At 42.0% G+C, this 12,372-nt stretch overlaps 1 protein-coding gene across 2 annotated transcripts in view; it reads right to left on the bottom strand.

The window, feature by feature from the left end:
* CALU (calumenin) overlaps positions 1 to 12,372 on the bottom strand; it is a 37,868-nt gene that overhangs the window by 25,082 nt on the left and 414 nt on the right. The gene's annotated exons all lie outside the window — the stretch shown is intronic.

The following is a 12,372-nucleotide window of genomic DNA, read 5'->3' as shown; positions in this document are numbered from 1 at the left end:
TCCACCCTGTCCCCTTCACCACCCTATTGTCTGTGTCCATAGGTAAGGCATATATGCAACAGAAGCTCTTTGGTTAATCTCTACCGGCCCCTTCTCCCCTCTTCCCTCTGAGATTCATCAGTCTGTTCCATGTTTCTATGCCTCTGGTTCTATTTTGTTCATTAGTTTATTTTGTTCATTAGATTCCAAGTTCGTTTATTTTGATTTTTAGATTCAATTGTTGTTAAATATGTAGTTGCTGCCATTTTATTGTTCATATTTTCCTCAGCCTTTTCCTTCTTCTTAAAGAATATCCTTCAACATTTTATGTAATACTGCTTTGGTGGTAATGAACTCCTTTAGCTTCTTCTTGTCTGTGAGCTCTTTATCTGACCTTCAATTCTAAATGATAGCTTTGCTGGGTAATCTTGGTTGTAGGTCCTTGCTTTTCATCACTTAAGAGTATTTTTTGCCACTCCCTGGTGGCCTGCAAAGTTTCTGTTGAGAAATCAGCTGAAAGTTGTATGGGCGCTCCCTTGTAAGTAACTGCTTTTCTCCTGCTGCTTTAAATTCTGTTTTTAACGTTTGGCATTTTAATATGATTTGTCTTGGTGTGGGCCACTTGTTAGGGACTCTCTATGCTTCCTGGACTTGTAAGTCTATTTCTTTCACCAGGAAGGGGAAGTTTTCTGTCATTATTCCTTCAAATAGGGTTTTAATATCTTGCTCTCTCTCTTCTCCTTCTGGTACCACTATAATGTGAATGTTGGTATGCTTAAAGTTATCCCAGAGGCTCCTTACACTATCTTCATATTCTTTTTCCTTTTTGCTGTTTTGATTGGGTGTTTTTTGCTTCCTTATATTCCAAATTGTAGATTTGATTCTCAGAATCTTCTACTCTACTGTTGAATCCCTCTAAATCATTCTTTATTTCAGTTAGCGTAGGCTTAATTTCTGAATGGTCCTTTTTCATGTCTTTGAAATTCTAAGATCCTTGAAATTCTCACTAAATCCCTTGAAGCTCTCATTAAGATCCTTGAGTATCCTTATAATGATTGTTTTGAACTCTGTATCCAGTAGTTTGTTTGCTTCCATTTTAATTGGAAGTTTCTTGTTCTTTCATTTGTGACATGTTTCCTTGTCTCTGCATTTTTGCTGCTTCCCTGTGTTTGTTTCTATGTATTAGGTAGAGCTGCTATATCTCCTGAAATTGGTAGAATGGTCTTGTGTAGTAGGTGTCCTGTAAGGCCCTGTGGCTCAGCCTCCCCAGTCACCTAAGCTGGGCACTCTAGGTGTACCCCTGTGTGCAGTCTTGTAATTGAGCTTTGACTGCTGTTGGTCTTACTGGAAGGAAATGACCTCCAGACCAATTGACTGTGAGGACCAGCTGCAACTACAGTGGAAGAGTTACTGTGCAGAAGATACCCCTATGGAGCAGGACTTGCTTCAGAGGGAATTTGGTACTCACTGAGTCTGCCCCTTGAGTGTGTCGCTCGTGGATGTATAGAGTTGTAATCTTGTATAGTCTGAAGCTGTTCACTGGGTGTACTGGCTCTCAGGCCACCTGGCAGGAGCTACAGAGCGATCTGCACATGGCTGCTACTTGTATTGGGCTTGGGATTGTCCAGGCGAGGCCAAGCTGTGAAGCAAGTCAGGCTGCTGCTAGTGCCAGACCCCTAGTGGCCTCTTATTGAGAGGAATGGGGCACACTGATGCCAACTGCTGCTTGTTTGAGAGATTTTAATAAAGTCTGAAGCCGGAACCAGGACAGGTTATTCATATGGAAAAACAGCTGCAAACAGCTGGGTGTGGCTGCAAGTTGGACGGGGCAGGGTCTCAGGGAATCATCAAGGCTAAACGAACAGTATGAGCCAGGCTAATGGAAACTCAGATATGGCTGCCAGTCAGCTCTGTGATGGGGGAGGTCTCAGCATAGGAACAATGATCCCTGCGAGAACCCATCTGGGAAAAAGCCGCCCCCAAGTTCTTGTTCCAATGCTAGACAATCCAGTTCCTCCCCAAGCTGCTGCCCCAGTGCTGGAGCTCAGAGGGATTGAGACTGTGTAAGTTCTTGCATGGGCCCTTTAAGAGGGACTGCCTGGGTCTCCAGCAGCCTCCGTTCACTCAGCCACAATCCCTGCTGGTTTTTATAGCCCAAAGTTAGAGGGACTTCTCTTCCTGGCACTGGAACCCTGGGCTGGGGGTCTGGTGGGCGGTTGGGATACCTTGCTCCTCACGGGAGGCCCTGCAACCAAAATATCCCTCCTGATGAAAAAAAAAAAAAAAAAGGCACACATGGGTGTCAGAACAGTTTAGTCCACGTCTCTGCCCCTCCTACCAGTCTCAATGTGCTTTCTTCTTTTTAAAAACATATATTTTTATTGATTTCAGAGAGGAAGGGAGAGAAACATCAATGAGGAGAGAGAATCACCAGCTGCCTCCTGCACACCCACTACTGGGGAACAAGCCCACAACCCGGGCATGTGCTCTGACCAGGAACAGAACTGTGACCTCCTGGTTCATAGGTCGACGTTCAACCACAGAGCCATGCTGGCTGGGAAATGTGCTTTTTTCTTTACTTCTCTAGTTGTAGGACTTCTATTCAGCCAGATTTCAGGTGGTTCTTTATTTTAGTTGTAATTTTGATGTAATTGAGAGGTGGCAAGTACTGGCGTTTACCTACACTGCCATCTTGGTTCTCCTCCAGTTTTCTTATGACCCCCAAATAGAAGCTAAAGGAAGTTACACTATATTAACTTGGATTTATAGAGTCCTTTGGATTCAATAAACCAAAAAAGTGCTAAGCACAGTTAATGATGAGTACGTTATATAAAGATTCCTTAAAAGTAGAAGGAAAGCAATTAGGACATTGCCAAGAAATGTAGTGAAGGAGATAATGAGAGGAAGTCATTTCCCAAGTACCACTCTCAAAATAGATAGTTGTTAAGACTGATGAAACCCATGAGAAAAAGTAATGTGAAAGCAAGACCTGGCGACCCCTGAGATAGGGGAAGAAGGTGGTACTTTTCCTAAGCTGTTCCCACCAATGTTAGGACTGAGATAGCTTCTAAAAATTTATCAGCATTTTGTTTCATGCTATCTGATTAAAACATCCAAATTTGTATATAAACATACTGGTACACAGGTGTTCAATGATGATAGTTTATAATGATAAAAAAATGGAAAACTAAAGGGACAAAGAAGTGTAAACTGGCAGTTACAAAATAGTCATAGGATGTAAACCAGGGGTCCTCAAACTTTTTAAACAGGGGGCCAGTTCACTGTTCCTCAGACCGTTGGAGGGCCGGACTATAGTTAAAAAAAAAAAACTATGAACAAATTCCTATGCACACTGCACATATCTTATTTTGAAGTAAAAAAACAAAATGGGAGCAAACACAATATTTGTATTTGCATGTGGCCCGCGGGCTGTAGTTTGAGGACCCCTGATGTAAACTATACCATAGAGAATATAGTCAATAATACTGTCATAACTATGTATAGTGTCAGGTGTGTACTAGACTAATGGGGGGATTACTTCATAAGTTATAATAATGTCAAATCATTATGCTGTACACCTGAAACTAATATCTATATTATGGGACACTACACAGTGGTTAAAAACAATGAGGTAGATCTATCAGCACTGAATTTGAGAACTCACCAAGACCTGTTAAATGAACAGCAGTAACAACAAACACAAGTTACAAAACAATGTTAAGGTCTCATTTATGTAAAAAACAAAACCAAACAACCTCACCAGAAAGACCAGTTGGGGGGGGAGGGGGAAGAGGGGAGAGAGGGAGGGAGAGGGGTCGCAGGCAGCCGGGACTGCAAGGGCCTACTCTTGCACAAATTTTGTGCATTGGGTCTCTAGTATTTGTATAAAATATAACATATACGCACAAAAATGGTGTGGAAGAATAAACATCTATCTGTAAACAGTGATAACCCCTACACTCAAGGAAGAAGAGATGGGGTGGGGTGGTGAGGCTGGTGTGGAGTGAACCTTTTTTAAAAAATTTTTTTAATTGATTGATTTTTAAGAGAGAGAGAGAGAGAGAGAGAGAGAGAGAGAAATACCAATTTGTTGTTCCATTTATTTATGCATTCATTGGTTGATTCTTATATGTGCCCTGGCCGAGGATCAAACCCCCAACCTTGACATTTAGGATGGATGCTCTAACTAACTGAGCTACTGGGCCAGGGCTGGAGTGAACTTTAATACTGTACTCCGTTGTGTTGTTTATTTTTTGTAAATGAGCACATACTCATATATATTACCTTTAATGTGTATTACTTTTTAAACACTATAATAAAAACTCTTTTCAATATTAGGTAGCAAAGCAAACATTTTCAAGCCATTTTTCCAGATTGAAAAAGCAGACTGAAGGAAATACCTATCTATTCTTAGGACAGAAACCCTATTTTTAAAGTAAAACACACTCATCCATAATAACACTCCAGCCTACCTTCAATAATTCAACTGATCAAGCAAATCAGTGGAACAATGAAGAGAAAATTAGAGGTTTAGTGGTTCTTTTAAACATTAAAGTAATATGTCTTTATTTAAGGGCAAAATGAAACTTCCATCTTAAACTACTAATAATTCCTTAGAAAAATAAAACTTTTTAGAGACAATAAATTATACATATGTTATTTTTGTGATATAACTAAACAATATCTATAATGTTAAAGGTTTACAGAATCAAGTAAAATCAAGTTATTGCAACAGACGGTTTTCCTTATGCCTATTAATAAGGGGACTTAACTTTTAGGAACATTTTATAAATGATTAATTATATCCCCAAAATAAAATACTGTAACAATTCTTGCAAGCCCCAAATGTTGCAATATGAATAAATGCTTAAGCCCACTAATATTATCAAGGCCTGGAAAAAGATACTGTACAAAGTTTTGATATATGTGACACAGAAATGTAACAGATTGATGCACTGTGATTTAGAGGGGAAGCTACATTTAAATTTGAGGTTTAACATCTTGATACAGGATAAGAGAAGAATTCCAGAGTAAAAGCCAAGTGATCTAGTTTTATCATTTATCCATTTCTTTCCCTGCCCTCTCTCTCAAACTTTCAATCCCACCCTTCTACAGGCTCCTCCAATCAATCAATACTTCTCAGGTCTCCACAATCCAAAACCATTCCTTTCCAGACCCTGCTTGCTCTTCACTTTCCTTTACCCCATCTCTAAGAGTTGTCTATGTTGCTGTCTCTGCTTCCTCATCACCTCCTGTCACCCTGAAATCTGTCACCTACCATTGATAAAATTGCCTAAAAGGGTCATCAAGGACCATTTGATCGACAAAACCAATGATCCTATCTTCATCTTTCCTGCAGGCAATGAAAAACCTGTTTAATATATATACATTTCAGATAATATAATAATTATATACATTACATATAATTTACATATATACACACATATAATCCCCTTTGTGCCCACATATAAATATACTAACTCCTACTTATTAGAAACTTTAAAAGGCCCCTTCTTTATTTAAGGGCAAAATGAAACTTCCATCTTAAACTACTAATAATTCCTTAGAAAAATAAAACTTTTTAGAGACAATAAATTATACATATGTTATTTTTGTGATATAACTAAACAATATCTATAATGTTAAAGGTTTACAGAATCAAGTAAAATCAAGTTATTGCAACAGACGGTTTTCCTTATGCCTATTAATAAGGGGACTTAACTTTTAGGAACATTTTATAAATGATTAATTATATCCCCAAAATAAAATACTGTAACAATTCTTGCAAGCCCCAAATGTTGCAATATGAATAAATGCTTAAGCCCACTAATATTATCAAGGCCTGGAAAAAGATACTGTACAAAGTTTTGATATATGTGACACAGAAATGTAACAGATTGATGCACTGTGATTTAGAGGGGAAGCTACATTTAAATTTGAGGTTTAACATCTTGATACAGGATAAGAGAAGAATTCCAGAGTAAAAGCCAAGTGATCTAGTTTTATCATTTATCCATTTCTTTCCCTGCCCTCTCTCTCAAACTTTCAATCCCACCCTTCTACAGGCTCCTCCAATCAATCAATACTTCTCAGGTCTCCACAATCCAAAACCATTCCTTTCCAGACCCTGCTTGCTCTTCACTTTCCTTTACCCCATCTCTAAGAGTTGTCTATGTTGCTGTCTCTGCTTCCTCATCACCTCCTGTCACCCTGAAATCTGTCACCTACCATTGATAAAATTGCCTAAAAGGGTCATCAAGGACCATTTGATCGACAAAACCAATGATCCTATCTTCATCTTTCCTGCAGGCAATGAAAAACCTGTTTAATATATATACATTTCAGATAATATAATAATTATATACATTACATATAATTTACATATATACACACATATAATCCCCTTTGTGCCCACATATAAATATACTAACTCCTACTTATTAGAAACTTTAAAAGGCCCCTTTTGTTTTATGATTATAGACACAAAAAAAAACCTGTACTAGATATATCTAAATACATATACATATAAAAATGTTCAAGCAGAAACAAAGTATATTTCCCAAGACATGATATTTTATGTGGGAAGATGTGAGAAGAGTACAAAACCACTTTTCACACAACATATCTGAAGAACTACATTAGTGCAGTTATTTCTGAAGCATCTTTCTCTTTTCAACCAAACTGAAACCAAATGATAGAAAGCTCCTCCCATCATCACAGCTACACATCAGTGATAACAGGATATTAGGAACACATGATGTTCATAAGTGAAGGACTTGCTTTATAAGCTTTTACCACATGATCTAGTAGATAATTCAATGATTGTGAAAAATGCATCTTCCCATCTCCCATTTCTCAAATGACCTAAGTTGTTCTCTCTAATATTGTTTCTCCCTCACCAAGGGTAACGGTTAATATTTTTTCTTTAAAAAAAAAAAAATCTAGGCTTGCACTGCCCAGAACAGTAGCTTCTAGCCATATGTGGCTACTAAGCATTTAAAATGTAGCTAGTGTAGCCCAGCCAGTGTGACTCAGTGGTTGAGAGTCCAACTATGAACCAGGAAGTCATGGTTTGATTCTGGTCAAGGCACATGTCGGGGTTTCAGACTCAGTCCCTGGTGGGGGGTGTGTAGGAGGCAACTGATCAATGATTCTCTTTCATCATTTATGTTTCTATCTCTCTCTCTCCCTTCCTTTCTGAAATCAATAAAAATATATTAAAAACGTGGCTAGTGTGAATAAGATGTGATATAAGTGTTATACTGTACTTTATTTATTTAATATATTTTATTGATTTTTTACAGAGAGAAAGGAAGAGGAATAGAGAATTAGAAACATCGATGAGAGAGAAACATTGATCAGCTGCCTCCTGCACACCCCCTACTGGGGATGTGCCTGCAACCAAGGTACATGCCCTTGACCGGAATCGAACCTGGCACCTTTCAGTCCGCAGGCTGATGCTCTATCCATTGACCCAAACCGGTTAGGGCTGTACTTTATTTTTTTAACAAATGGTATTTTGTATTTATTGGATTAAATTAAAATTAATTTCACATGTTTTAAATTTTCACATAAAAATGTAAAACTAAATATGTGGCTTATATTTCTATTCGATAATGCCATGATAGGGACACAAACAAAAGGGCTAGAAAAGATATAAATGTCATCCTTTTGCAGTATGTTACCAATAATTTTCTTCTGAAAGTCATTTTCATGAATTGTTCCAGTAAATTTATAAGAAAAGATTAACGGCATACACTTGATTTTCTTTCAATAACAATGAGCCTTAAGAATCAGTTTATTTTATCCATTCAAAAATTTCCTTAAAAATTCTAAAATCTTGCCATTCCTCCCTCTTCCAAGTCATTTTTTGTAAAAATCTGTTGGTCACAGAACACTGAAAGTAAATTGTTTCAGAGAAATTTAGATCCCTGGATTAAAGTCAGTTTCTCAAGAATATTAGCACTGAGTAATCTCACAGTTATTCTGGTTGACCAAAGACCCATTGCTCAATGTTAACAAGTGGGAGAATGGGTGTGGTGATAAAATTCCAGTACTCTGAGCTGGATATTCAGGGGAAAAAAAGGCATTCCTCTATAATGCAGCAAAAGCAGAATCTCACTGCTTACGTGTCTACTTCAATTGTGGATTTGGGGGTGAGAGAGGGGAGGGAGAACAGAACAACCTGACAGCAATTTACTAACCATACTAAGGCTCAGGTTATGAAATCCAGAAATTAAAGCTATTTGGTTATCTTCTTTTTTTTTTTTTTTTTAATTTTAGAGAAAGAGGAAGGGAGAGGGAGAGAAACATCTAACAGTTGCCTCCCACATGGGTCCACAACTGAAAATTGAACCCACAACCTGGGTATGTGCCCTGACTGGGAATCAAACCTGAGACTTTTCAGTGTACAGGATGATGCTCCAACCAACAGAGCCACACCAACCTGACATTCTTTATTTGCAAACCTTGGGACAAGTACCACCAATGAATTATCACATTAAAGTAATATTATCCTTCATGATTTGATAACGATAATGATAAACCATTTATTCAATGTTTCTCCCTTGATAGAACAAATTTACATTAGTTCATTAATATATTCTAACTAGAGGCCCAGTGCACAAAAATTTGTGCACTCGGGGCGGGGGGGGGGCGGTCCCTCAGCCTGGCCTGTGCCCTCTCGCAGTCTGGGACCCCTCGGAGGATGTCCACCTGCGGGCTTAGGCCTGATTTTATTATATAGGATAGAGGCCTGGTGCACGGGTGGGGGCCAGCTGGTTTGTCCTGAAGGGTGTCCTGGATCAGGGTGGGGTCCCGCTGGGGTGCCTGGTCAGCCCGGGTGAGGGGCTGAGGGCTGTTTTCAGGCTGGCCACACCCCTTCAGGGTGGAGATTCCCACTGGGGTGCCTGGCCAGCCTGGGTGAGGGGCTGATGGCTTTTTGCAGGCTGGTTGAGCCCCCCAGTGGGGACCTTCACCCCATGGGGGTGTGGTCAGCCTGGGTGAGGGGCTGAGGGTTGTTTTCAGGCTGCCCACAGCCCCTTCAGGGTGGGGGTCCCCGCTGGGGTGCCTGGCCAGCCTGGGTGAGGGGCTGATGGCTTTTTGCAGGCTGGTTGAGCCCCCCAGTGGGGACCTTCACCCCATGGGGGTGTGGTCAGCCTGGGTGAGGGGCTGAGGGTTGTTTTCAGGCTGCCCACAGCCCCTTCAGGGTGGGGGTCCCCGCTGGGGTGCCTGGCCAGCCTGGGTGAGGGGCTGATGGCTTTTTGCAGGCTGGTTGAGCCCCCCAGTGGGGACCTTCACCCCATGGGGGTGTGGTCAGCCTGGGTGAGGGGCTGAGGGTTGTTTTCAGGCTGCCCACAGCCCCTTCAGGGTGGGGGTCCCCGCTGGGGTGCCTGGCCAGCCTGGGTGAGGGGCTGATGGCTTTTTGCAGGCTGGTTGAGCCCCCCAGTGGGGACCTTCACCCCATGGGGGTGTGGTCAGCCTGGGTGAGGGGCTGAGGGTTGTTTTCAGGCTGCCCACAGCCCCTTCAGGGTGGGGGTCCCCGCTGGGGTGCCTGGCCAGCCTGGGTGAGGGGCTGAGGGCTGTTTTTAGGCTGGCCACAACTGGGGGCTGGAAGCAGGTATCTGGGATTTATTTATCTTCTGTAATTGAAACTTTGTAGCCTTGAGCGGAGATCAGGGCCGGCAGGGCAGGCGGGAAGCTTGGCTTCCTCCATTGTTGGGGGCAACCCAAGCCTCCTGCTTGCTCCAGCTCCGTGGCTGCTGCCATCTTATTTGGGTTAATTTGCATATTTGCTCCTGATTGGCTGGTGGGCGTGGCTTGTGGATGTAGTGGAGGTACATCAATTTGCATGTTTCTCTTTTATTAGATTAGATTAATAATTTGTGTGAGTGAGGGCATACATTTATAAGACAGTTAAGTACATAAAAGTGCAAAGTTGGCTGTAGAAGAAAAGCTTTAGAGAATGACGAAGTATTATTATCAGGCTTCAAAAGTTCTGTAACTAAAGCAACTAAGTACAAACTAAATTTTTCTAGCTACAGAATTAAAAATTTTTTGCCCTGGCCGGTTTGGCTCAGTGGATAGAGCGTTGGCCTGCGGACTCAAGGGTCCCAGGTTCGATTCCGGTCAGGGGCATGTGCCTTGGTTGCTGGCACATCCCCAGTGGGGAGTGTGCAGGAGGCAGCTGATTGATGTTTCTCTCTCATCGATGTTTCTAACTCTCTATCCCTCTCCCTTCCTCTCTAAAAAATCAATAAAATATATTTAAAAAATTTTTTTTCTTTAATAAAAAAAAGCTCTAGAAATCCTGGGGAAAAATAGTTTCCTTTTGGATGATAAAACTTTAATACATAATTAATTCCCATAGGAATGCTATGCAAAATGTAGGGCCAAGAGCCTTGGTTTCTACTTGTAATTTTGCCATGCGTGTGTAGCAGGCATAAAGTCCTTAAGATTTTGGTAGTTATTATAGTTCAACCTCCCTTCAGTGCCAAACGTCTATAAATAATTTTTAATCGTAGATTAAAAGACCTATCTCATATTATCACTCCAACTGGAAGTGATCTGTACCAATTCCTATAAACTTTTACAAAACTTGCTTGTACCACTCCACAGCGACCAGAGGCTAATAAAAATTAATACCCCTCTACAGTCTCTACTATAATGTCTGTACCTTTTATATACCAATACATTTTACTGGATTAGTTGGACGGTACTGGGCAGCAATGCCGTTCCTGCTTGTTGATGCTCCCCAACCCCCAACTCCCCTTACCGGATGTGGCCATCAGCCAGCAACAGGCAAAGCTCCGGCCTAAACTCTAATTCATAAATCACACCATCAGCAACAGCTACATTTAAGAGTTCATAGAGGACCTAGGACGTTATGGCCTCGCAAGCTTTTCCAATGGCTATCCCTTGGCTACACCTGTAATTCCAACATCCCTGGCATACCCACGTTATGGAAAAATCCGAGTTAATGTCAAAGTACTGATTATCTACACTGGTGCGATGTATACAAAATACCACCAATAAGAATCCTTTGACACATCACTGGATGAAAGGAAGCAAACATCCTATTGAGAGTGACGCTGAATTGATTTCCAAGTTGTCTACGAGTACCATCCAGTCAGACACACGCAGTTCATCTTCGTCACTGCACGGTTCTCTCAGCTGTGACTTCCAAAGGGATCCTACCGAAGACCCCCGAATCACTGCAAAGCTCAGATGATGCCTAAGCAAACTCATCCTCTCTACACACAAATGCAATATACAGGTTATCTATTTGGACCAGGGGTGGGAAATCATTTTCAGCCCTGCCTCGGCGTTAGAGGTGAGCTAATTAAATGTTTGACCAAATACAGCAGGCTCATTGCTAAGCTGATAGTTCTGTATGGCCCGCCAGCGATGTTATAAATATCCAAATGGTCCCTGGCAGAAGAAAGGTTCCCCACCCCTCATCTGGACCCGCATTTGCACACTATCCAACACCGAGCACACTCTTCAGTGATGGCCACGGCTCGGTGTTTAGTTCGCCAAACCTGCCGAATGAGGTCAAACAGGTATCTGTCTTATGTCAAGTCTCATCCTACGGCAAAGAGTACTTTATCAGCGATGACAGTTTTCTACCTCCCAGCAACCTTATTAACGATTTATTAACGTTGACTGTATGGTCCATGTCAGGGAGTCCATGAAAATTCAATTCTCAAAGACACTCTCCTGCGAACTTCGACAGGTCGGAATTGAGACAGAAGGCCCTCGAGTTTTATCAGGAGACCCACGGGGCTTTTGCCTCGATGCCCAGGCAGCTTTCGAAACTGCAAACTGCTTTACTGGCCTCTTCACCAGGGCAGGTGTGGGGAACTGAGTTTTTACTTGGGGCACGCTAAATAAAAATCAGGATTAAGCACTGGGGCCAGCAGCAACCCGACAAGGTAAAAACAATTCCCTGGTCAAGCCTTTAAAACCGCCTTCTCCGTTGCCGACTGAAGGATGCAGCTAAACATGGGAGCTCGAAACATTCGGCTTTTCTTTAAAACGACACAGCTCTTTTCTGTTTCGTTTTTTTAAATCACATACTATTTTCGTGCTTTCTTCCCCCACTTGTTTCTACACCTTCAAAGTCAGCGAACACGACTTTCCTGGCAGATGCGCCGCCCGCTCGGGAGAGGCTGGCAGACACGAGCAGGCTCGCGAGGGGAAGGTGGCAGGGAGCTTGACAATGGCACTACCCGGTGCCCTCTGACCTTCAGATCAACAAGTGGCCCTCTAACCCGAGGGCCCGGTGAGTGCGGGGCCCAGGGACAGAGGACTAGGACGAGGACGTGGCCAGCCAGGCACAAAACAGTGCCCCGCAGGACGTGAAGCCGAAAGCCGGGGTTCGCCGGCAAAGCC

This window comes from Myotis brandtii, unplaced genomic scaffold, assembly GCF_000412655.1.
Source record: "Myotis brandtii unplaced genomic scaffold, ASM41265v1 scaffold280, whole genome shotgun sequence".
Classification (NCBI taxonomy): domain Eukaryota; kingdom Metazoa; phylum Chordata; class Mammalia; order Chiroptera; family Vespertilionidae; genus Myotis; species Myotis brandtii.
Note: the sequence above shows the minus strand (reverse complement) of the source record. Positions and strands in the feature narration are given on the sequence as shown.